Consider the following 26423-nt stretch of genomic DNA (forward strand, 5'->3'; position numbering starts at 1 on the left):
GCACACTGGAGAGGGCAGCCAGGACAGGGTGGGGGCACTGTGTGGCTGAAGCTAAATACCATGAGCAACACAGATCCTGAACAGTGATATGGTGACAGGGCTTGCAGGGAAGGTTTAGGTGAGTAACTCGAGAAAACAGGCCAAATTCCTGCTCACAGCCAATAAATGAAATTATGTCAGTCCATGTGCTCAAAAAAAAATTGGCTCAGATAAAGTGATACAGTCACTATAAACTGTAATATGGAAGTTACTGCAAGAGGCTTGAACCTTCTGACACAGCAGAAGTATAAGGGCAATATATCTGATGTGTTTCAGTGGTAAATGAACCAGTAAAAAATGGAGTTGGGATGAAGGGATTATTTTCAGTTTGGAATATGAACTTCCAGGGAAAATATCACGCAACTCCTGACACCCTCAGTGAAGCTGCAACTGATAACAACACCTGCGTAGCAAGTTTAAACTTAGTGGATCTGCTCCGCTTCTGTTCTCTCAGCGGTTGTACACGAGTCAAGTTACACGCTTTTCTTCCAGTTCAAAAGGAGTGTGTGATCTTATTTGTTACCCTATTTAGCTACTGCAGAGCTGAGGTGCTTATCACAGTCACTGCTGCTCGTCCGTCAGGGCTGTTCTATCACAATCATACAGCTGTTTCTCCTCTAGAAGAATGACCCCTACAGAAGTTTTGGTGACCTGTGACAAATTCAGAGATACGCAGGTATAAAGAAAACTCTTTTTAAAGCAATGGGTTAAATTATGAAAAAAAATGCTTGGGGATACACAAACAGATCTACCACAATTTTTCAGGGAACGTTCTTTGTATCCAGACTCAAGCATGCAAAAATTCAGCCAAAGAAAAGGATTCTTCCCGAGCTTGGAGGGCAAAGCTTTATGTAGAAACTTTGCCCACAGGCTGTCTAACAATTGAAAACTCCCGGGAAGCCTGGCGGGTTTTCTGCCTCGTTCACATGGTTGGCCTGCCAGCCAGCTTGAATAGCAGCAAGTTGAGGAAGTTGTTTGGTCACCGAGAGAGTCAACAGTCCAGTTAGTGCTCACTGAGTCTAAACTGGGAAATGAAGCCCAGATTCTCCCATCTCCAGCAGCAGCAATCACAGCCCGCTGCAGGATGGCTGGTGTGAGCTGCCAGGAGTGGGGGGATGAGGCTTCCTAATGGATGTGAGCGATGCCCTCGGACAACACCAGACTTCGAGGCGCTAACAGAACAAATGGCCACAAAAGAATTCACAGGCCCAAACACAAAGAGAAGCTTTTTGCATGATGCAGCAGGATGGTGAACTAGAAAAAGTCTTAGTAGAAGACACCTAAGGACAGAATATTCTTAATCGGATTAAGCACTTCAGGACTACATTTAGCTAAGTGCTTTTTGTCTTGTTATGAGACAGAGCTAAATATAGTAACCAGAATACTTAAGAATAGTTTCATAAGGGTTGTACACACTCCTCAGCCAGATAAGGCACTTAGCACTACTGACAGCAGTATGTCTGCAGGTTAAGAGTGTTTTAAATAGCTCCAGATAGAATCTCTTTGACCTTAACTGTATTAACCAGAGGGATCAAAATTTATTTATTGCCTCCTGAAAATCCTCTCCCTCCCTTAGACAGAGGGATTCCTGAACTCTGTGGGCAGGTAAAGAGGAAACTAGTCCATGCTGCTGGCATCGTTTCTCACCCCATCTACAACAGGTGAGGATCAGCTTTCTCACAAAGCAATGCACACCCATCATGTTTAATGCCCTCTGTAAAAGGAAAAGAATTTTTTTCTTTCTTTGTACAGAGAGTCTCAAAAAACCTTCATAGCACTTTAAGGGTATGTTATGTTTTAGACTTTTCAAATACCACAGTATTTGAAGTTGTTTCCAGGGTTACAGAAAGGGTAATGTAGCCAAATGACAGCCTTAACAAGACAAATGGACTTCACAAACACACAGCTAATAGTTAAAGCATTACTCCATGCCATCTGCAATATTCTGGCCCATTTCTTACTGAAGAGAGAATGGAAGGAGGAATTTTTAAAAAAATTCTTTGTTTTGCAGAACTGTCTGACTTCAGGAGTTATCTAAAACTGCAAACTTTTGACTAAAGAAAATGTTTATTTATTGACTTGCTGCAAATCATCAAAATATTAACATTACCTTAGGATAACTCTTAATGGAACATAACATTAGTAAGAATTATGTCCTGAAACTAACAGTTCCTATGAATGTTTCATTATAGATTTAATTTTAATTATTTGGCTTTGTCACTAATGGCAAGGCAAAGATCATTCTACATGTGATGATGCCCATCTCTTCATGATCAGCAATGAATAAAGCTTTCATGGGTCAACTAAAAAGGGTTCCTGAACCCAGATGATTGGATTGCTTTTTCTAACTATAACAACTGGTCTAATGAAAAACCCTCACTATGCATAAAAACTTTGTTTTGCTTGTATTTAAATTTTCATAGAATTTTGCATTTCAGTAACATACAGCAGTTAGGGACTTTTCAAATCTATAATGTAGGAAATATTTTAATTACGGAAATGTGCTGTGATAATAATTTCCACAGATTTTACATGCAACGAATTCATCAGAGAGCTCTCAATTACAAGATGCAGCACTGTGTGGCACAATGCAGTCATAAATAAGACAGTTAATGCATTCTCCAGCAATACGATTTATATGTCAGTATGCCAATGTTTCATTCTCCCTGAGGCAACAGGAGGGCATGACTGTTGTTGGCAGCTAAACAGCTGATTTTGTTTTTAAAAGGCAGAATTTAACCTCTTCAGTAAAGTGCTACTGATTCAACAAGATGCTTATGCAAGTGGCATTTGAAAAGCCAAACAGTGTGGCTGAATCTTTATGGCTGTTTAGCACAGAAAGGATCAGCACCTCTGCTGATGCCCAGGAGCACCGAATCCCTGGCCCTGGTCCTGTGCCACCCACTGCTGGGCATTGTCCTGTCACACAGAGCACAGAGGAAAGCCAAGGCAGCAGCTCTCATAGCCCTCCTCTGCAAAGGCCTTTCTCTTACACTGAGCAGTGTCAACGACGAACTTACCCACGTTCAGGACAAATGTTTATCCTGGTGCCACAGGAGTGGGCAATAGCAGTAGCAGCTGCTCAGCACAGCTGTGACATTCCCCTCCACCAGAGAATCCCACAGGGCACGGCCTCACCACAGCTCTGTCACAGCTCAGTATGAAAGCACCACGCAGACAAGCAAAGACTAAAACAGGTGTGGCAGTTGCGTATCTGCGTTATTTGATCTGCTTGCTTAATTTTTTTCTGCTTGCATTTCACCCTCTACTTTCCTTTGCCATGCCTTGCCTTCTGTTGTTCTTCACTCTTTCTTGCCCTTCTTCCACTTATCTCCCTTACTTAACATCTATTGGACTGCAATTCAGAGAATTGGATATCCTTGAATGTGGTTTCTCTCCACCTTGTTGTTTCTTATATCACCTCCCTTCATCTTTCCACTGCTTTTTCTTCTCCACATTCTTCACTTTCCTCTTCTCAAAAGAGAAAAAACTGTTGCAATTGATCTCAGTTTTGACAATCACTCAGCCCTTTCACTGTGGGATCTTGGCTTGCCCAGGTCTGAGGCACACACGACTGTCAAGCTCTGTTTAGGGACACGCTGCCTTAGGGATCGTGCTGGTAGGGATTCGATGGGTGTTGGCTCCCACGCCACACTGGCCTCAGGAGCACTGGGTCCTGTCCTGCCTGATAGCTCCCAATCCCAGTTTCAGACTCTCTTTCAAGGAACTGGGATCTCCCTCAGTTCAGTGGTAGTGTTGTGCAGCTCCAAACTTTACAGAAACACCACCCTACATTCACACCTTGGGTGGCTGAGGGAAGTGGTCCAGCACAGCACACCCATCCGTGGCAGCTAACACATCCTGTCAGTCTTTTTGGGTGTCACAGCACACACAGACCTGCCATGACTGTACTTATATTTTCACACAGCATCTCTGTTTACTGGAACATGGGTGATGGTGGTCAATTGGTGAGGGAACCAAATGTTCTGTGTTCCCCCTTTGTCAACCTGTCAGAAATGGACTTTTTGTGCCACTATTGTAACTACTGCATCTTAACGCATCTTAACTTATCTACAGCCTACTCTCCCCTGGTTTATTGAGCTCTAAATTTAGCTTGTTACCTGTGACAGATTTGTGACTACATTCATTATAACAGTAACAGCTTCAGATAGAAGCTAAGAGGTGCCCAAAGAAAATGGATTATACAAAACAATTACGCCATAAAAAAGACTGTATCGGAACACTGTGATTCAGCACAGAAGTGAAATGAAAGATACAGGGAGGAACAATGGTGATGTGTTGGGTTTTTGTTGGTTTTGGTGTGTTGTTGTTTGGGTTTTTTTAACCAGTATGTGGTGTTTCTGACAAAAGAAAGGCAGAAAAACATTAAGAACTAACAGACAATTGAAAAGAAAAGATGACTGTAACTCTTTGTTCTCTAGGATTTTTGTCAGATCCTGGAGAAAATAGCTGGCCAAGTTTGTTCTGTTCTAGCAAATTACTGAACCTTGCAGAGTAAAGAGACAACACTGTAGAATATTATTTATAATGTCTCTGGGGTTTCTGTAACAAGAAGAGCATGCATCTAATTAATTCTACCAATTTGTCTAATAGCCCCTTAAAATTCTCAAAGCATGGCAAAATGCAAAACTGCTGATTCACCACCCTAAGCAGTAGAAAACTATACTTCTCCTGGCACAAGGAGGGGAGGATAAAAACACATGCAAATAATACTTCCCCTGCAGTCTTGGATGAATACCTGCATTCATTTGTGGCCATCCAGTTACTACAGGAAAGGTAAATGTGTGTTCTAGTATGAAATTATGATATCCAACCTATACACAATTCTTTTAACACACCTGACTCAGACATAGAGCCAAATAATGGGAGCAAAGACAGTTGTCCATAGTTAATCCTTCAGCAGCAGTTGAGATGTGCATTTTCATGGCACTACTTCCAGGAAAGGTACACAGAGATAAAGAGAAGTCAGGAATATTGAAAGCAAATGGTCAAAAGTCTTTTGAAAAGAATGTTCTCCAAAATTTCCAGCTCTCAAAGCTCTGCTTCTGTGTGCAAATGCATGTGTGTGTGGGTGAGTACATAGACACATAAATATAAACACCTTTTACTTCAGAGCAATTTGCAAAAAAATACTGAGAGCAATTTCTGCCCAGGAAAGCAGTGGTGACATTCAGGATGACTCCTGCAGCGCTCACCTCCTGATGCTGAGAGTTAAGTAACCATTCCTGCTGGGTGCATGGGGAGGGAGGTGAGCAGAGCTCCCTCGCTCCTGCCTCAGGCCACTTCCTATCATGTTCACTTCTCTGGCAAATCACAAAGGAGCAGGGGGGGTGTGGGAAGGTTAACCCAGTAAATTTTGGCAATGAAAACAGTGGCTTAACAAGCTAAAAAATCCCTCCCAAAGCTATTGGTTCTGCTGCTTAAGCAATCTGAACAGCATCTGATCATAAACCTGGTGTTGAAATTCCAGCTCATTTCAGGGTTTCATTCGGAATAGTTTTAACATTACCAGTGCAAACCAGGTAGGAACATTTTTAAAAGAAGCCAACACTCTGCTATGTCAGCAGAGTTATCTCCTGCTTGTGAAGGGGGTGCTGGGCACCCCGACACCTCCTGCTCTGTTTCCAGGGATCACCAGCTGGAGCGTCTCCCTGGGAGGTGCTGTGCGTTACTCCCACCAAGAGGACACAGTTTGCATCAACTGCATTGATGGCATTAAGTGAGGTCATCCTGTCCTTTTTCGGGTTTGGATTTTGTTTTGGCAACTATGTAGATACTAGGACAAACACGTCAAAGCTGCCTTTTTGGATGTGTTACCCTGAAATCCCTCTTGTAATTTCTCTTCTATTTACTATGGGTGAAACTTATCCTAAGCAGAGACCTACAAAAAGTCTGTGTGTCATTAAACTGCCTGCTTTTGTGCCTTATGCTCTCCCTGTGCACAGAATAAATGTAATCATTAGATAGCGAAGAAAATCAGCTAATTAAACTAAATACCTTCTCGTCTACTCTTCTCACTAAGAGAACACCCCCAGCAACTACCAGTTCATTGAAAGAGGCAATAGTAGCATTCATGTCTTCAGCTGTTCTCTTTTTCTCCTAAAACAATACATTTTTGCTTTGTTTCTTTGCCTTTCTCTGTTTTGTATATAAAATGCATTTCAGATGCTCAAGGACATGAGAAGATGAGCACTCGTGCTTTGTGTTTGCTTGTGCTGGAGGTTGAACTCATACTGCAAAAATAAACGTTAAGGCCTGAAGGCTGCTTGCCTTGCACAGTAAAAGCAGGGGTCAGGAGTGAGTGGGTCCTAGGGGGTTCCAGGACCACACTTCCAAAGTGCTCTGCTACAGAAGAGGAAAAACACCACTGTATATGACTTGACTTCACATTCCATCTCCTCCTGGGTTGCAGGACCAGCAGATGGTGGGAGCTATTTATGGACTGGAGGATTTTCTTTCAAACTTGAACATCTTCTGTCTACAATCATTTCTCCCTGGCTATCACCCTATAAATATGCTATGGCTCACTCCAAAGCCCAACAGCAACCACAGTCGATCTTGGAGTCAGGATGCACCCGTGGAAGTGATGTACTTATCACCCATGAAAGTAAGAAGAGTGTAGCAGCTCCATCACCCATTTCATGAAAGGAGCCTGATACTCTCAGGACTCTTCCACTACCTGACCAGGTGTTTAGCATAGCTGCTCCACCCCTGCACAGCAGGTCTGCCCCTCTCCAGCACACACAGACTGTATGTGACACAAACCAGAGCCTGCTGGAAGCACACAGCTTGCTACACCTGTGCTGCCCTGACCATGATCAGTGTTATGTCTCTGGATCCCTCTTCCAAGAAAGGGTAATTCAGCTGCTCCTCTGCTCCCATTGGGCAGCAGGTGGGAAGGCAGCTGGATGGGATGGAAGCTGCACAGACAGTCTGTAGACAGCTGGCAACCTTTGCTCTGTCATTTCTGCACTTCCTTAGATCTGCTTGGTCCTCCACACAGTCTGGGGAGTCCTTCAGCTGGTGATGTGGGAGGTCTTGAAAGTCTAGTCCTTGTTCAGCATCCTTTGATTTGTACTGAACAATGTCTACTTTTCTGATGCTTTGCAAGCAGCTTGCTGCCATCCTTTCTCCTCTCTGATGCTTTTACATCAGGAAGTCCTAGCACACTCTACAAACACAGTTATCCATCCTTGCTGTACAAGTGAGGAAATGGGCACACATTTTACTTCTGCCTCTTTTTTGCAAGTGTCCCAGTTTTGGGAAGCTGAGTTTGAAAGAGTAAATGCAGTTACAACCTAATTTTCAGTAATACTGAAACCCAGCATAAGCACCTACAAATACTAAACATTTTGGAAAAGCTTGACCTAAATCATTGACCCAAGGTCACGCAGCAGAGTTAAGAAGTGAATCCAGATGTCCTGATGATTAGCTCTGTCTATTGGCATTGAGTCAAGTCTTCCCTCCTAAAATAAGCTTCCTGAAGCATCTAAGACTATAGTCTTAGAACTCTGTTAAATAAGCAGCACTGGTAAGACCTGATTTTCGAATGAAGGAAGGGGGAAAAAAACCCAGTTCATTATTTTTTCCTCAAGTGATGACTGACTGACCAATGAAAAGGCAGCTCAGAGTCATTTGATCTCAAACTTCTTCCTATAAATAAAAAAGGGAAGATTCTTCTCCCTGTTCAAACAACATGAAGAGAAAAATGTTCTGCTTCAGTAATCCTAGACCTGAGTAATTAAATCTGCTCTCTGTTGCAATCTGTTTCCCATGTATATCACCAGCCTGGAATTTATGGAACTTAATAAATAAGGAAGCTATTCAATAAAGGGAAATACTATGGCAAAAGAATTACACATAGGTCTGAATCAGATTGAAAGTCTCTCTATGCCAGAGAAGAATCCAGCTCCTGATCCAGATTTCAACTTTTTGATTTCAGATAAAAATCCCAAATCCAAAGACTAACAAAATGGATCTCCCAGAGTCAGACCACCTCTCACCTCTGGTTCAGAGGCAGAAGAGATGAGAAAACAGGTTGAGGAGACCTGCAGTCATATTGCAGCAGAAGTGGAAGAGCACTAGCTGTCTGTACTGTTTAACTGCTGAATAGAATAGAACAGAACAGAATATTTCAGTTAGAAGGGACTTCGAATGAACATCTAGTCCATGCCTGACCACTTCAGGGCTGACCAAAAGTTAAAGTATGGTATTACAAACACTGTCCAAATGCCTCCTAAACGTTGACAAGCTTGGGGAATTGACCACCTCTCCGGGTGGTCTCTCTAGGAAGCCTGTTCTAACATTTGACCATCCTCTCCATAAAGAAAAGCTTCCTAATGTCCAGTCTATGTAAAAGACCTGTGAGAAAATTATAAAGAGCTTTAGTAGTTAAAATTCAAAGTCTCCCATGCAAGCTTACTTAGAGTTTTATCTACTTATCCATTAAATGAATATCAAAGGATTCACTGCAGCTGAGCTAACTGACCTCATTTTACATCTTTGGCTTCCTGTGTTCAAGTTCAAGCATAAGGAACTTCTTTACGCTCCTGGTGTATTTAATTCTGGAGCATTCCAGGTATAATGTGCACCTAAATCAAAAGGAATTCAAATAAAGCCTTAGATTTCACAATTTGTCTTATCCTCATTTGGCTCCCAGAATTTCAGCTGCTTTCCTTAAAAGATCTGCTCACATCTGCTCTCCAGCTGAGCCATGTTCATGCCCCACTGACCTTACCGCTGCCATCCTCTGTAATCTTGAAGCTGAGAATAACCAGCAGTGCACTCAGTCCCTGTAAGCATCAAGAGCCTTTCAAAAAGGAGGAGGCAGAAAAGAACCAGCCTTTATATAACAGGGAAAAGAAGGATTTCAGAGAAAAAACATTGTTCAGCCAAGGTGGGTAATGGGAGCTGCACGCCTGAAGTGCCCTGGTTCAGCTCCCTCAGGCAATGGGAACTGGAGGAGTCAGCACCTTGCAGGATTATACTCTGCAATGGCAGCTGGCAGATATTTTTCTAATAGAGAGCACAGCAGCATCGTTCACACTCATTTGATTCTATTTGCTGCTGTTCCTATTCAAACTCTGCTAATCCGATCAAGGCCTGTGCCTTAAAGCTGAATAAGTAAACACCTTTCGTAAGGTCTAAGCCCACTTGTTTCAAGTGTATGATTAAGGGCTAGACTTGAGCATTGTTGTGAGAAACTCCCCTCATTACTCACAATTTCCAAAATCACTCTCAGGTGTCCTGATGTGGCACTTTTCCATCCAGTGTTTTACTTCCTGCATTACAAATATATAATATGGTTGCAAAGGGGCCCAAACACCAAATATACATTTGTATTTCAGCTGCCCTAAAGAAGTGCTCTTTGAGCTGAGAATAGCTCATAATGGCACCACTTAGACACTACCATGCAAAATATTTTCTGTGGCTACCAGACCTTCTCCACAGATGTCTCCTCTTGTTTGCTATGAAGAAGACAGTTGATAAATATAGGTCAGCAAATGCATTTTGGACAAAGTCATACTCATTTGTAGTATTTGCATTAAGTAACACTAGAAGACTTATGCAACAGAGAAGGTATTGATCCAAAGGTAATTCCATCACTGTTACACAAAGGATGGATTTGAACTATTGAAATTTACAAGTTTTTTTCAAGAAGAATTGCTGCCACTTATGCTGGTATTGCTAATAATATAACTGGTATATTGCTAATAATATAACTGGTATTGTTAATAATATAACTGGGTTTTGTCCTTTTCTAAAACACCCACCCACCCACACTTTTCTTTCTCTTCTCTGAGGTGCTTTTAACTTTACATCCAATATTCTCTTTTGCACTATCTTGCCCACATCACTTCTCAACTAACTCCTCACAAGACAGTTATCTGTTTTGAATGCTTCAGGAATAAAGGAATATTTAAACAATTAACTGCAATCATATTCATCATTCTGTATGGTACCGTTAATATGCACTAGAAACATAATGAGAAAGTAAAACTTCCCTTCAGAAAGAAGAAAAGAGAAGATAAACATACACAGATCTCTCCCTCATTACTTTGTTATCTTTTTTAGACTGCCAAGTATGTCAGTCACTGGAACACTTTTCTACTAGGTCATTATTGTTACACATATTATGCACAAAGACCCAAGGCCTCATTCTGTCGTAGATAAGCTATTCACACACATCCTTTTTTCCCCCTGCAGTTTATTTGCATGGCTGGCTGGATAATCAGCCATAATAACAAAATATGACTCAGCATGCCTGAATGTCCAATTCGCTTTGGGGATTCTTCTGAAGGTTGGTTTTAGTTGTCCTTTTTTTAACTATTGAAGACTGGAGAAGATGTGTCCCTCTGAGATAACATCAATGTAAAAAAAGATTTGAGTAAACACAGAGGTCAGGGGAAAGGGAATGGATCAAACAGCAACATTTCTGCTGCCATGCCCTCAGAGGGGCTCTGGTGTCTTTAGCTGCTCTGACAGTGCTGCAGAGTGCAGGGTCCCCTGTCACCCACTGTCACAGATGGGGGGATTTCTCACCAACAGCTGAGGGAGGATGCATGACAGAGAACTGGTCCTGTTCCACCAGGATGGGCATCCCTGCAATTAAGGACATATGTGTTTTTCTGGAGATCTAAATGCTGTCTGTGGGTTACTACAATTGTGCAAGCATGCAGAACATTTTAAAATAGGCTTTATTTCACACCTGCAATAGCCCAGGACTAAGAATCCTCCTATATCAGTAAAAGTCAAGACTCCAATACAATCACAAAATGAAATACATGGGTCCATCTCTCCCAAAGGATAACCCTCCACTACTAAGTAAGTTAATGGCAGTGGCAATGGATGCTGCCATCCTGCTGAGCAATCCTGGCTGTGTGGAGGTGACTGACAAGGATGACAGTCCCTGGTTTTCAAGTAAGAGACCAGGCCAGCTGAAAAGGCTGCAGTGTGAGAACATATTTAACCTGGGACATAGTGAAAAGGGCATTGAAGAGTTTGCCCTTCATTTAGAAAGATCCACTAGCACATGCCTCTATTTTCAACCATCTGTGTAATTCTTGGTTGAAAACAGCAGGATTAATTTGTGTTTTCTGAATTACAGCAAACATGAATTTATTACCTAGGGCTTTCCTGACCAAAGCACCTTCAATTGTGTATCCATATACTAATAATGCCCAGTACTGTATTTAACAGAACAAAATCAGACTAGAGGAGAAAATACACATTAAGACCAGTTGATGGAAAGAATCACACTGTAACGTACATGCAAAAAAACACGTGGAGCTTGTTTCTGTGATAATCTGACTACGTAACACCACCAAGGCCAGCAAGATCCCTGTCAAATATCTACACAGCAGTATGAAGCCAGCAGCAGAAGTTAAAAATGCTCATGACCTTTAGCTGGCAGCCCCAGTTTCCTCAGAATTCCACACCGTGTTTGAGAAGCAAACATCATCTGTACTCCCAGCCTCCTTCCTCCATGCACTGCTTTTGTGCACATCTGCTAAAAATCACAAGCAAACTACACAGTAGTTTAACCGAAACTCAAACAGGGAAAACATTCAATTAGGCAGAGAGAAAAGCTAACTTCCTCCTTCCTTTCCGTCCTCTCATTAGTCTTTTTTCAAAAGATCAATAATGACACTCTTACCTACTTCACTGAAATCGGTATTACACTCACCCTGATTTAATGCCAAAGTTTCTTCCAATTTAATTCGGTTTTGTTTTTAACAAGTGAAGAGGGTAAAACAAACAAAAAATTAAAGCTGTGTGCGTAATTTTTGCTTATGTAGAGCAAACGCTTCAAAGAGCCAGCCAAGATGCCAAGCAGTGACTGACCAAAGGGGCAGAGAGCACCTAATCCTGGCTCACCTATCACCCAAGGACTGTGCTCGCCACCAGAGCCTGGCACCAGCTGGGCAGTGCAAAACTGAAGCAGAGGTTGGGCACTTTGGTGCTCAGGCATCTTCCTATCAAAGCCAAAATTTATTCCTGTGCCATGAACATCTCCCAGGGGCAGAACCTCCAGCTTTGTGCTCATCCTGCAGACAAGTGCTGCACATCAAAAACCGGGATTGAGCTGGCCGTGTTTATTAGGGTTAGGGATATTAAGGATTGTGATTCTCCCCCTCTACTCTTCTCTCATGAGACCCAACTGGAGTACTGCATCCAGCTCTGGGGTCCTCAGCACAAGAAAGATGTAGAGCAACTCCAGAGGAGGGCCACAAAAATAATGAGAGGGATGGAGCATCTCTGCTATGGAGACAGGCTAAGGGAGATGAGGTTGTTCAGCCTGGAGAAGAGAAGGCTCTGGGGAGACCTCATTGCAGCATTCAAGGACTAAAGAGAGCTTATAAAAAAGAGGAAGAGTGGCTTTTCACATAGGACAAGGGGGAATGTTTTTAAACCAAAAGAGGAGAGATTTAGATTTGATGTTAGGAGAGAATTCTTCACTGTGAGGCTGGCAAGCCACTGGCTCAAGTTGACCAGAGAAGCTGTGGATGCCCCATTCCTGGAAGTGTTCAAGGCCAAAGTGTATGGGACTCTGCCTGAAAGAGGTAGGAAGGGGCTTCCTTTAGTGAAAGGTGTCCCTGCCCATGGCAGGGGGTTGGAACTGGATGATTTTTAAGGTTTCTTCCAACCAAAATCTTTCAGTGATTCTGTGTTTAGCTGTCTTCAAAGTGAGACCCTGGTTATGATCAGTGCAGTCACAAAATGTAATCCAAAGTACCTAAGCTTCTTTCTACACTAAAGTTGAAATGAATAAGAAATCAAGTACAGTACCACAAAATGCTTCTCTTCAGCCTCAGAAGCTTGTTTACCATTGCTGTAGTAGCTGAATTGCTGAATGAAATATTTACAACTATTCATGCAATCAAACTCATTTTCCTTAGGAAATAACTGATTAGGTATCTCACATCTGTTCCTGACAATGATTTAAGCCTCTGCTGATCCCTATCTAGACCTGACATGAATGTTAATGTTTTAGAAACAGTCATCCTTAATAGGAGGGTGACGACAGACTCTCCGGGCCTGGTGGTGACTGACTGCAATGGGGAGGCTCTGCGTCTACAGGTGAAGGATGACACAATCAGCCCATAATTTTCTATAACCTTATGACCCAAGGCTTGGGAAGCCTGGCAGGAGATAGAAGTTAGAGCAGAGCCTGACACAGAATTATCTCAAGAATTATCTTCCTACTCCTGTCAAAAGTTTTTAATATCTCCCAGATGCTTCCACTATGCAGAGCAGCAATCCTGCTCCGCCAGGCTCCGGCACTGCCTGCCAACCTTCCAGCAATGTTTCCCCATCAGAGCCCTTTGATTGAAGCTGCTGCAAGTGTTGCAAGGCTGGGAGAAAAATCAGCTGCTAGTAAAGCTGATTGTGACTCCCTCATAAAGCACGACACTCACGTCAGGAAAGACACAAAAATAAATTCCATGGTTTTTTTCTCAAATAAAAGCTGTTTCATGGGTAAATGATCAATGCCAATGCACCATTAGGGAGAGAACTCTACTGTTTAGTTAAACTGATTTAATTCATCCAGCAATCCTCTTTTCCATAGGAAACTTATCATGAGGAGTTAGGAAAAAAAAAAAAGCAGGAAAAAGAAGTATTTATCTCGATATTCTCTTCATTTCTGCACAGAGCAAGAGAGAAATCTTAGTCCCTCTCAGGTGAACTGCAAAGCTCTGCCACATCGTGCCAAAGATGCAAATGACAAAAGAGCTGATCTGTATTACTGCCCCTTCTGGTAAGGTGCATCCAGGGGGATAACTGGGCTTCCTAAGTTCTGAGCAACTAGGTCAGAAGAAAACTTTTGGCAACACCTTTAATCACTAAAAAATTTACCTCAAGGTCAAGGAACTAAATAAAAACAACTGAAGTAAATGAACATTTGCCTGCAGCGGACCTTGTAGAGCTGTAATTCAGATAGAAATGAAGTTTGTGTAAGTGTCTGAACAGTAATCCCTGGCACAGTCAGAAATGCCACATAAGAGTAGATTTCAAACACATTCCAAAGAAGATTAAACTGGCAATTCATCTTTCTTAGGACTTCTATACATCATAAATAGACATTATGCCTTCTATGTAAAGCAGCTCATTATCTGATTTATTCACCAGTATATCTTCTTATTCAAACAATTCAAACCAGACTATACTAGAAAATCCCAGAATAGTTTCATTGGCACTGCAACTTTTGAAATAAGTTGATGATTTATGTTTATAAAATTTTACTTACTGTACAACCAAATTCATGTTTGTTAATATAATACACTATCTCTAAGGACAATTTTAAGAAAAACGATATCCCAGCTGGATCATTTATTAATATTCATATGTTTTCCTTCCAAAAAAAAAATCAAAACACAGAAGCTGTTCTTCCTGGTGTTAGTCTTATCATCATCTCTCAAGTGCAAACAGAGATTCTGCTCTAGTCACAACAGGCTACTACCAACAAACTAATCACTCTAACACTCCAGATCTTGATGGCTCTACTGGTTGCCTTTTTAACTATGAATATATCATATATAAGGAATTCAGCTCCAGATTCAAAACATGTGCCCTGGATAAGATGGAGTTCTGACACAGCCTTATTTTTAGTTTTCAACTGGTTTAGTGGTAATTTTAGTCTGTTGCATTTATTCTTCTCCCATTTTAGACAATGGATCTTTTTCCTTGCCAGACAATATATCAGGACTATTGCAGAATCATATATACTTTCCTACTCTAACAGTAACTCACTTTTCTTATGTTGACACATTGTCTCCACTAATGACAAGGCTCAGCCCTCTGCATAAGCAAAATTAAATAGGAAAATGTAGGTGTTAAGATTAGCACAAAGAGTTTGTTTTATTAATACTTCCTGCTGTACCCTTTCCATTAAAAGCCTGCCCCAAAAGGAAGCCATTACGATTATTCTATTTGAAAGAAAAGTCAAACTGTTAATACTCATCTTTAATATATACATCAGTAGCGGAGTCAACCAAAGTCCCACCTTTTTTCCTCATGTGAGTCATTTAACACACACACACTTAATACATCACTTAATAAAATTTAATTGGAAACAGTTTGATCAGTGTGAATATTTTTAAGTCACTGTAAATCAAGCCAGTGTACATTGCACTCAGAGACAGGACAAACAGGTTTATGGTCAAACTTCCCCAGCAAGGGGTGTAACCCTGCCCAGCTATTACAGCCTCTCTAATTGCTGCCTTTGCTGTGACAAGCCAACAGTGGACCAAACACACAGCATCCTCCTCTATACATAAACACATATTTGCAGTTTGTGCAGGAGAGCTTCAAAGAGCCTAAGCCCAAGGACTGACTCCCAGGGGCATTTATTCTTCTCTTCAGCTGATACTCTGGGAGAGGTCCTCACTGCACAGAATCTGGTGGAAGTTCAGCCTTTGCCTTCATCAGGGCCAGGGGTTCATCTCATTCCCTTCAGATAAAGCCTCTGCATTGGCTTGAAAATCTTCCTATAATGCTGCCATGACTATGCAAAATAATTATAGGCAATGGGAGCTCTTATCAGCTCATCTATTGTTCATTAATTACTCAAAAAACGGTTTACTTAGTATGTTCCTTATGGTCAAAACTGTATTGGCCTGAAGCAACGTGCTGCACTGTGTTGTGCGTTAAACCAAGATGAAAGTAGGCTGAGCCCAGAAAAGAACCAACAAACCTTATTAATTTCTTTTAAGAATGTGTGTATGCATGTGTTTGCGGGCTGAACAGATGAAGCAAGAGAGGAGATTAGCATTTTTATGGATATGATTCCTGCTATTGCTACATACTTGAAAAATCTTGCCTAAGCTTGGGCAGTTTGTCAACAAGAATAAACACACCTACAAATATCTCTGTTTATCTATTAGTCAATCAATTAATCAATCTGCCTATAGCTGACACTCAACAAAGCACCTCGCACTTACAGGTGAGGGGGAACACTAATGGGGGGAGACAGAGGTCCAGTGCAAGTGTCTGCTGAGCTGTGATGCTGCTGTTGGGTACAGAGGGGCTGAAACCCCTGCCCAGGGGGCACAGGGCACAGGGAGCAGCGAAGGTACAACTGCAGATACCACACAGCAGCCAGTCAAGCCCTGGGAACTCAGTGTAAAACTCTGAGAACACATTTCTGTTTCACATAACAGGCCCCTGCAGAGTAGCCCTGGAGGACTGAGGTCCCAGAAGCTGATGGGGGGTGACGTGCAGGGTGGCACAGCCCTCCATGCCATGGGAGCAGTGGCGCAGGGAAGACTGAGCCCTTTGGTCTCCCTGCCTGCTCAGGACCCCCAGGTGTCAGGGACCCAGTAGGAGGGTGGTATAGTTGTCCCCAGTCCATCTGCTCTGCCAAGATCAGGTAGCACCAGTATTCAAGGCAGTTGTTAGCCAGTGTCACCACTTCAATCACACCCACAACATGTACATCAGCAGCAAACTGCCCTATGCTCACCTTCCACCACCATTAACAGGAGGCCAATTCCAGCTACTCAGTTGTGCACTTGTGTGTCTGTGTGTGTGTATGAGTCCTGCAAAGTCAGAGCTCCAAGGTCTCGCTCTGCCTCCCTCCTAAGGAAGGATGTATTTTGCAGTGCTCTCCACGGCAATGTTTAGTGAGCCTCTTGGTTACCATAGCGTTATGCACTAAAGGAATGTCGACAAATTAATCAATTATACAATTGTATTTGCCTAAGAACACAAGTCACAGTCAGATGATTCAATGCATTTCAACAGCTCCATGGAGTTTGGTTAACACACTTCCTCTTCTACCATCTCAGTGTTATCCCCCTCTGAGCTGCCTTTTTCCATATTTCAATTTCCCTTTACAGGCAGCTTAGCAGGTGATCTCTGCTGCAGGCTAAGTTGTGCTATTTTCTTCCTTTCTTGCCTGCTTCCTTTCTGTCTTATTTCTTTCCTTCTCTCTTTCTTGTAATAAGATGGTCATTATACATTCAGCTTTCCTCTAACTAAACTGTGTTTTTAAAATTACTAATCTATCAGCTATCACTTCTTTCTTCTAGAGGCTATCCTGCATGACTTACAGAATTTTGCTCTGATCAGCACCAGAGCAGAGCTGATATTAAGCCCAGATTTCCAACTAGTTTTAGGAATACCAAGTCAAAAGGGAGCACCAACCCCAGCACTCCAGTCTTGGAAAACAACTCTGTTAATGGCTACTTAATAACATCTCTTCAACCTGCTGAGAAGCACCAGACAGCCCAGAACACATCCTCATCATACAACAAACTTATGATACACATCAGAAGCATGCAAGATTTAAACTATGCTGTGACACAGCAACGGGCAGGTGAAGATCACTGCCAGCACTGCCTGTCCTTGTAGCCACACCAAGTTGATTAACACTAGCAACAAATCACAGAAAATACACCATGAAGTAAAATATGGTTATTGGGAACGCAGTCTGAAGGAAGAACACCTCTTTGGCCCAAAATCTGATGATCAGGTTAAAGCAGGGAGCATGCCAAAAAATCTGCAGGCAACTGTGCCTGTCTAATGCTACAAGGAGTCTCTGCACTGCACATTTGCAATGCCTAGTGCTTGAGAGGAAGGCAGATATGGGAGAAAAAAGATTCAAATCTGCGGCAACAGGGAAAATTAATTCTTTTCTCAGCTCCCAGAAAAACAGCAGAAGCCTTGATGCATGGGGTTAAAAGCGTAAACAAATCAGGTCCCTTCTCCTTTCAACCACACATTAAAAATATGACTATACTGCAGACCAAAGAACTCTGCAAATGTAATTTCCTATCTCCGGGAACTCTCTAATTTAATTGTATAATCTCTTTCATAAGATTATCAAGATCTATCTCAAAACTACCCTAATTGAAAGACTCTTACACAACTTCAATCCTTAGGTAGCTAGAAGCTTTCTTCTAATTTGGCATCCAAATATATTCATGACCAACTTAAACAATTTGATCTTGTGCAGATGCTATATTTTATCTTATTTTTCACTGCTTTCTTGCTATTTAGTACCAATTGTGTGTAAAAAAACCCTGTAACCTGTCTCTTCATTTGTTCAACTGGACAGAGCTAAACAAATGATGGTGTTTAACCTCATTTCATATAGCAGATAGTTTGTTTGTGTAACCACATCTTTAGCCCTCCTACTGTTGTAATTTAACATTTTCTTGACAGGGTGTCTGGAGCTATGCAAAATCCCAATGAACTATTCCATGAACAATGGAAAGCTCTTGCATTGATGTTCTGCATGATGATTTGTACAATGATTTTATCACATTTCCCTGAATCTCTCAGACTATTTTCCTTTGGTATCCAAGGATGTCAGTGGTCTCCTTCACAGCTGTATGCCATTGCTTGCTCCCAGATATCTCCTGAGCAGCCAGTGCATCCACATCTCTCCCTTCTGTCGTGGACAGGAGCTGATGAGCTCCTGTTTCACACTGGAAATTCTCGTTACTGGTCTCCATGCTTAAACTTTCCCACTCAGCACTATTAAATGTCATTTTATGTCTATCACTCCGATCAACAAAGTCATCTAAATTCCTTTCACGTGATAATCTGATCCTCCTCCATATTGACAATACCTCCCAAGTTTTTGTCATTCCACACAGCTCCTGGGCACACTCCCAAGACCCTGCACACAGGTCAGAGTGGATCCTTTCAACAGGCCCAAGCCTCATCCCATGGGAGGAACACCACTAATCTCCCTCCATGCTGATGACTTTCTCTGAATACCTCTCTCCATCCAGACAACTTTATTCTCAGGCAACAGTTGCATCTTTTCCTTGGCCAGCTCCTTTTCCACTTTTCAATTCTTGTCTTGAACAACCATCTTTATTTTAGGTAATAATGTCCTGTGGGGCATGGTATCAAATGCTTGTCTTTAGATAAACTACATTCCTGCCTTACCCCACCTAAATAAACTGTTATACAAAAAAGACATTAGATTAGTTTAGCACAATCCACCTTTGATAAAATCTTGCTGTAATTTAGAGACTGCTTCCTCATTATTTCCATATCTAATTATTCTTTCCTACGAAATACGTCATGAGATGCTGGGTACTATTGCATTCAAACCTGCCAGTCTATAGTTCCTGCGTTGCTTTTTTATTTTTTGACTGTATAGGGACTCCAGGTATAGAACACAAATGCTTGCCCTCTTTTGCACCTGAAGAGCCATGGGAGAGTCTTGATGCAAGCCATCCAAGCCTTGCGCCACTGCTTTCAGTATTCCAGGACTGAGATTATTGGTACTTCTTCACTTGTCTCACTAAGATATTTAAGTTTTGCCTGTTTTTTTTTTTTTTTTAAATTTGCTATGAATAGTTTTCAGTTGCCTTCAGATTTGTTAGTAATTACACTCTGTTCCAAATTCTGCAGAAGGTTCTGCTTTCATGAGAAAGTTGTGTCATTATTTAGAGACATCAGTTCTCCTTTCAGTTTAGACACGTCTAATTTCGGTTCTGTGCAAACTGACTAAGTGCAGGTTTTGGCTGAACTCAAATAAGCTAATTCGAACCAAAATAAGAATATCCTTATGTGAGGTCACATCAGGTTAATCAAATCACTTTAAAAACAGACTTAAACTAAATTGGTGTAATCTCCCCATGTAGACAAGGCCAAAGCCAATAAAGGAATATGAAGTAGGTAAAAGTCTCTCATTAATTGCACACACATCTGCAGTTTGACTGAATCTGGTGGTTCTGAAGCTGGGCAGATGTGCAGCCAGCAAGCCCAGTGTGCTTGTCAGGGCCTGCCACCACATCAACTTCGCTTAAACCTGGGCTTAAGTGAGGCTGGAATAACAATAATTAGGGTCTTGCAGACTTCTGCCTGGGGGCATTGCTCCTTCAGCATACAGGCCACAGGGCAAGTCGTGCTGTGCTATACAGTCCTATGGGCACCAAAAGTAGTAGAGAAACCAGGAAAAAAAGAGAAATGGCCTCAGCCTGGGTGGCAGAACGGGGCAGACCCAGCAAAGCTGAAGCCAGGCGAGCCGTGCCACCGCGGCTGTGCCGATGGGTGCAGAGTCGCTATTGCAGTGGCCCCCAGCGAGCCAGGATTCATGGGAGAAAAGGGGCTCACCCAGGTCCTAACAAATGAATACAGTTGCTTTACCTGCCTGACTTCCCTGATACAGATTTGGAACTGAACTGGTAGAGAGCTCTGTAATTTCAATAGTACCAGAAAAGACTGGTTCGTACTATTTTGGGTTTTATAGGTTTTACTATTTTGGTTAAAGCCATATTAATCCACTAGGATCCACAACTCTCCCAGTTCAAGCCTGAATTCAGTTGTTCTGGTATAGGCACATAGCTTATTCCTCCAGTCTTGAAGGAATGAGCTATGCTGGCATTAAAACCTTTGTACCATTACATGTGAATCTCGGGAGGTTGCGTAATTTAGGGCAAAACAATGCAACTTCTGTGCATAGACAAGCCCTGGCTCCAAACTGTAAAGACATCCTACCAATTTTTTGATACTACTAATGAGCAGAAATTGGATTCAACATCAGTATCTCTGCACTGTAATGTTCCTTCCTCCATCATGAGACTTTAATTATGAACTACTCATTTGCTAATTTTAATCTTTAACCCTGAGCTATTTTTGTGTACTTGATGTGTGCCATAAACCAACAAAATAATTTAATACAGGCATAGTCTCAGCGGCTAAAACCGGGAACATATATCATATATCTTACTGAAGTGTGCAGTTTATAAAAAAAAAGTCGAACCAATTTTACTTTTCCCTCTAAATCAAGTAACTGTAATCCACAGCTTGGAAAGAACAGGATAAATGAGCAGCAAGTAACCACTCCTAAAGCCATTTGCATTTTTCCTATTACATCTTCCAGAAGAATTCTAAAGATTCAGTAGTAAACATGTTTAGCCCAAGAGATACGAATGCCTCCCTTGCACACAAACTTCCACTTTTGGCTTACTCTGGAGCCTCCTCTCCTCATTAGTGGCTGCTGCATTTGTCAGGGCTCCGTCAGCCGCAGAGCCCCGCGTGCTGTTGTTACGGTGCATCAGTGCACGGGGCTCTGTTCCTCCCCAGTGCAGCACTGACACACTGGCTTACTCTGATTAGCACATTACAGGAAAACGATTACTTTTTTTTTTTTTTAAATACAGTTTCTAAAAACCCCAAAATCCAAATGTATTTCTTCTGACTGGATAACTGCGGTAGAGGCATTGTAGCACAGGAAGTTTATAAAAATTACACAAATTCCCAGCCAAAACAGCACATGTTGTCAGATGCTCAGTATCAGAGCTTCACACTGTGTACTCCTAAAATTATCTGCTGCTTCATACAACATCCACAGGACCTGTGATGACTGTAAAGCCTACATATCAAACCCATGAAGCTATCTCTTTAAAGCAAATTCCTATTTCCAGAGCTAGGGATTTTTAGCCAGCAGTGATCCAGCAAAATAAGGACAGGGGAGCACCCATATTCTGCTCAAAAATGAAGCAACTCCTAACATTTTCTCATGTCTACACCAGAACATCTCATCCCATCAGCAAAACCAGCACCACTGCTTTCACTGCACACAACAAAATAAACTTCATCCAATAAATAACCCTGCCCTCCCAGGTGATCCTGCACCCTCCCAGGTGGGTACGACATGGGGCATTTTAAGAGCTTTGATTTCAGGGACATTATCTCCGGGGCCACTTTACAGCTGAAGAAGATAACTTCATTCAGGAATCAGGGGTACTTGGCACTTAGGTGTCTCAAAAGGGACTGAGGTGCTGGACTTCTCCAAAATCCACCGAGGAGAGACCTGTTCTGCGATGGCTCAGGAGCCTCCTGCCTTCGGGGATTGTGGCACTTTACAAAGGACAACAGCTCTCCAAAGCGCGTGTGACACCTCACTGATGAGTCACACAGGGCTCAGCTCCGACCTGTGCTTCCAGTGTGAGCTACCCAGAGCAATCAGTTCACAATTTCTGCCACTAAGGACCAAGGCTTGGAGTTATCATTCACAAATCCACGGCTGAAACATATGAGGGACTTTCAAAGCCTTCACGATTCCCCGTTTATAATGTAAACATTCTGTAAAATCAAACGACACAATAACCCTTGCTGGAGGAGTAACTTTTCAACCTGGATTTCAAATGCTAATTTTAGGCGCAAAACTCATTTCGAAGGTTTTTCCCCGCATTGTTTTCAGCAAAACACATTCCCTCAGCAACGGAACTTGCAGACAGAACGAGAAGACTCCGATCAGACCCATTTCAGACTCCCGAAAATCGGTTTGCTCCAACCCCAAATCCCCGCAGCTCTCAGCTGCGCTCAGCCCATGGCTACTCCCGAGCCTCTCCGTGCCCGGGGGTCCGCGGCCGCAGCGGGACGGGGATGTCGGTGCCCGGCCTCGAGATGCGCCGCGCTCCAGCATCCCCGCCCCGCAGCCCCCCTTCCCGCCTGCCCTCTACAGCCAGAGACCCCGGGCAACCTGCCCTGCGTTCCGTGCCCGTCCTGCCTGTACATGGGTTTTTTTAGGGGGAAATCAGAGGACTTAAGTTGCGGCTGCCAATTTTCCTCTACAGAACTTACCTGGGACGGTCCTGGCAGCGTCGGACGAGGACAGGGCGGAGCGGCGGGTGCCGCGCACCGGACCCGCAGCTCTTCCCGGGCTCCCCCCGCTCCCCGCGGGCTGCAAGTGCGGGGACCCCCCCGCACCCCTCACCCCGGCAGGGTCCGTACGTACCGTCTAGGAGGATGCGCGTCCCGGAGCCGCTCTCAGTGCCATGCCCAGCCCCGGCGCGGTGCCCCCTCGGCGACAGGGGTTACCGCTGGCCGCGGGGTCCCGCAGCCCGGCGGTGACATGGCATGGGCGCGGGCAAGGCGGGGGCAATGCGGGCGGTGCGCGGCGCGGGGGTGTGCGCAGGGTGGGCGCGGGCTGCGGGGCGGCCGCGGCGGGACTTGTGAAACTCGCCTGTCGCGGCGGCCGGTTGTGTAACGCGGCGGGCTGGGCCCGGCCCCCCGGCACTGCACAGGCGCGCTGCTCCCCCGCCCCGCCGACACCGGCACCGGCACCCGCCGCACCGGCACCCGCGGCGGGGAGAGCGCGGGGCGGAGCGCCCGGGGGAGCGGCCCGGGGGGAGCGGCCGGGAGCAGCGCGCACCTCCTTGGGCGCGGGGCCGGGCAGGTGGCGCGGGAGCGGCTGTGCCGTGCGCCGGGAGGAGCCGGCGGAAAGTAGGTCACCGCCGCCGGTCCGCGGGCACCGGCCGCGGGGTGGCCTCGGCCGCGGAGCCCGGCCGGGACCGGCCCTTCCTCGCTCCCTGCCCGGCTCTTGCTGTGCGAAGCGGAGCGGAGCGAGGCCCGGCCCCCGCTGCCCGCCGGGTCCCGCAGCCGCTCTGCGCTCCCCGCGCGGCACCGATTCCCTGCGCGGCACGAGCTGTGCCCTGACGGGATTAGTCATCCCGTACCGTGACTCACCCATTTAACATTTGCTGCTTCCTTCCTCATAGATTTTTTTTTTTTTTAATTCCCTTTCTCCATTGTAACTATTTTCCCTCCTCTCCAAGGACATCGGGCTTCTCCTTCTCCCTTTCCGCGACTACAGCCGTGCCCAGCTGCGGGCGCGGAGGCGCAGCCGGCGGCTGGAGCAGCGGGTCCCGCCGGCGCTGCCGCGGGGCCACCGGAGACTCGGGCTGGGACTGCTTCTCACTCTTGACATGGGCTCCTGCCTATCTCCCGGGTTTGGTCCATGCTCCTTTTTGTATCTGGAAGCAGTAGGCACCAAAGCTGGGGCATCAAGCCTGGTCTGCAGCCCCCTCCTCTCTCTTCTCAGGGCACTGCCGGGAGGGCACCGGCGCTGAGGTGGGAAGAGCCTGAGTCATGCCACAGAGCGACCTGGGCGAACATCGCTGGGTCCCTGACCCCGGCCTCGGGCTGCTGCAAGCAGCTGCATCATGTAATCCCCTTCCAAAACTGAGTGCACTCTCTTACCAACAAGTTAGATTTTTGTGTGTGTGTGGTTTGGGTTTTTTTTCCCTTCCCTTCAGCTCTTTTGGGAAAGCTGCTCCTCATCCTATGCAATGCTGGGAGATCTGCTCCCTCTGGGAGCACGTTATTGCCCACTAGCCCTTTCCCACAGCTGGCATCCTCGCCCCCGGCTTTCTTTGCTCAGCCAAATTTCCTCTTCCTCTCCCAGCCCTCAGTTCTGCTGGAGGAAGGGGGCAGGCAGGCAGATAGGCAGGGAGCCTGCATGTCCCCTTCCCCACATGTGCCCCAAAGCGCAGCACAGAAGACAAAAGCAGAACCAAAAAGGGGACAGTGGACAAAATACTTTACTGTGAGTTTTTTAATATAAACCTGATGCAAGTGAGGAAAGGGAAGTGACGTTGTTACAGTAATAAGCCTGAGGAGTATCAGCTGCTATTGATGAGGACCAGAGAAAGGGCACCTTTGCATGCAATTAATATTTCTTACTTACTTTCTTATTGGAGGCAAAGCAAATAGCTTGGCTGTGCTGCCTGCCACAGGTGGCCAATCTCTTTTTCCCAATCAGAGTGCTTTTTTGAGTCATGCAGCCTCGTCACACCAAACACAGCAACCCTTTCCTCGTTCATGTGGGGAAAAATCCTTCTTGCTCCCTTTCAGGCAAGATATAAACAGGTATCAAGCTCAGAGTTTCTCTCCACTTTTACTTGACTTAAGCTGTGTCTCTGCAGCCTGCAGTGCAGCCCTGTCACTCCAGTGACGATCACTAAGGGGATGCCATTGTCCCCCTACATGGGCATGGAGATACACATTTGGGGGAGTAGACTGGGAATAATGAAAACACTGCACTCTGCAACTGAGGTACTTATGACTTAAGCACTCACAAATGGATGCTGTGGGCAGCGCAGGCAGGCAGGATATGGCCCCAAAGGGGCTGCACCAGGTTTCCCCTCAAGGTACAACTGCCATAGCCATTGCCCTGAGTTGTGCTGGCAGCTTGCACTGCTGGGACACTTCCATGGCCACCCCCATCCTTCAAGCCTGACCAGCACAGCAAACAGCATCTACACTCTCTTCTAATAAAGCAAACCACTGGGAAATACCACTTCATCTGATAATTGCAAAAATGTTATCTTCTGACCAGAAATCGTGTTTTCTTGGAAGTGCTTCAGCCAACTCCCCTGCAGCCCCTGGCATCTAGAGCCATCAGGCTGGGCAGACACAGGAGCCCCTCCTCCTACAGCAGTGGTGAAGGAGTTTTCATGTCAATTACTTTAATTATCTCATCTAGAATAACACACTTTCCGCCAAGATCTTTCCAAAAGCTAAAACAGAACGGGGAAACAGACATTTCTGCCACAGCAAAATTCACACACTGCTCAGCAAGCTGCAGCGCTGGGCAGCTTTGGCTCTGCTCAGTGATTGTTGGCATAGCCTCAAATTTGTTTATATTGTTAGTTTTTAACAATGCTGCATTGCAAAGACATGCCAGCAGCAACAAAACCAAGAGAGAGCTGGTTTTGGCTGGAAAATTAGAACAATAAAGAATATGCATACATATATATATTCTTTGTTGTTCTTATATATATCCTTACATATTTTGTTATATATGTTCTTGTGTGTGCATATATATGTATATATACATATATATACATATATGAACATATATATATAAAACCCAGCCTGTCCCTGCTGTGTAGGTGAATCCTGCAGCCTGGCAGACATCATTAAGCACTAATACAATTAAATGATGAACTAGAGGGATAACTTCAGCTGTATTTTGGAAGATCACACTCCCATTCACAATCTCATCCGGAGCTTTTGAATTACAAACTGCAAAAATTCCTACCCAGCATTGCCCAGCGCTAAGTCGAGAACCATCTCCTATTCAGGATCAGGCAGCTCAGCCTCATTTCGCACCAAAGTGTGCCCAGAAATTCAACATGATGTTTTCCCATGGCTGGGACAATACAAACTAAAAGGAAAGAGAATAATAGAGACGACAAAGTGGAAAAAGCACCCTTGCCTTGCTCCGAGGTGGCTGGTTCTGCGCGGGCCCCGCTGTGGCTCCGGGATGCGGCAGTGAGCGGAGAGCTGGAGCGGCAGAGCCCACCCAGCACTCGCCATGGGAGCGCGCGGGCGAGGCCGGAGGGAACCCAGCTCTACCCAAGGCAGGGACACAGCGTTAATTGTGTCAGTGCTATTGCACAACACTGTTGCCTTGACACTGTGTCATGTAAAGATTTTAAACTGCCTCTTTATTAGTCATCCTCTATTCATTTTAATTGTGCCTGATAAGCAGGGCCATTTCACCTTTGTGTTCTCTGTACGTACTTATCGTGGCGTATTTGTGTCACCCAAGAGACTTTCAATCTCTTCCTGTAGTGCTGGTAGATGCAGAGGAATGAAGTGCCATTGCC

The 26423-nt window shown here is 44.4% G+C and overlaps 1 protein-coding gene across 7 annotated transcripts in view; it reads right to left on the reverse strand.

The window, feature by feature from the left end:
- PASD1 (PAS domain containing repressor 1) overlaps window positions 1-26423 on the reverse strand; it is a 101730-nt gene that overhangs the window by 31043 nt on the left and 44264 nt on the right. For 4 of the 7 annotated variants that reach the window (XM_032701740.1, XM_032701742.1, XM_032701741.1 and 1 more), the window contains exon 1: window positions 22766-23044. The exons of 2 other annotated variants lie outside the window; for them this stretch is intronic. The gene's annotated coding sequence lies outside the window, so the exon portion shown is untranslated. Of the gene's footprint in view, window positions 1-22765; window positions 23045-23496; window positions 23523-26423 lie in introns of those variants that run through there. One more of the 7 variants, XM_032701739.1, reaches the window with a different exon arrangement.

This window comes from Chiroxiphia lanceolata, chromosome 14, assembly GCF_009829145.1.
Source record: "Chiroxiphia lanceolata isolate bChiLan1 chromosome 14, bChiLan1.pri, whole genome shotgun sequence".
Taxonomy (NCBI): domain Eukaryota; kingdom Metazoa; phylum Chordata; class Aves; order Passeriformes; family Pipridae; genus Chiroxiphia; species Chiroxiphia lanceolata.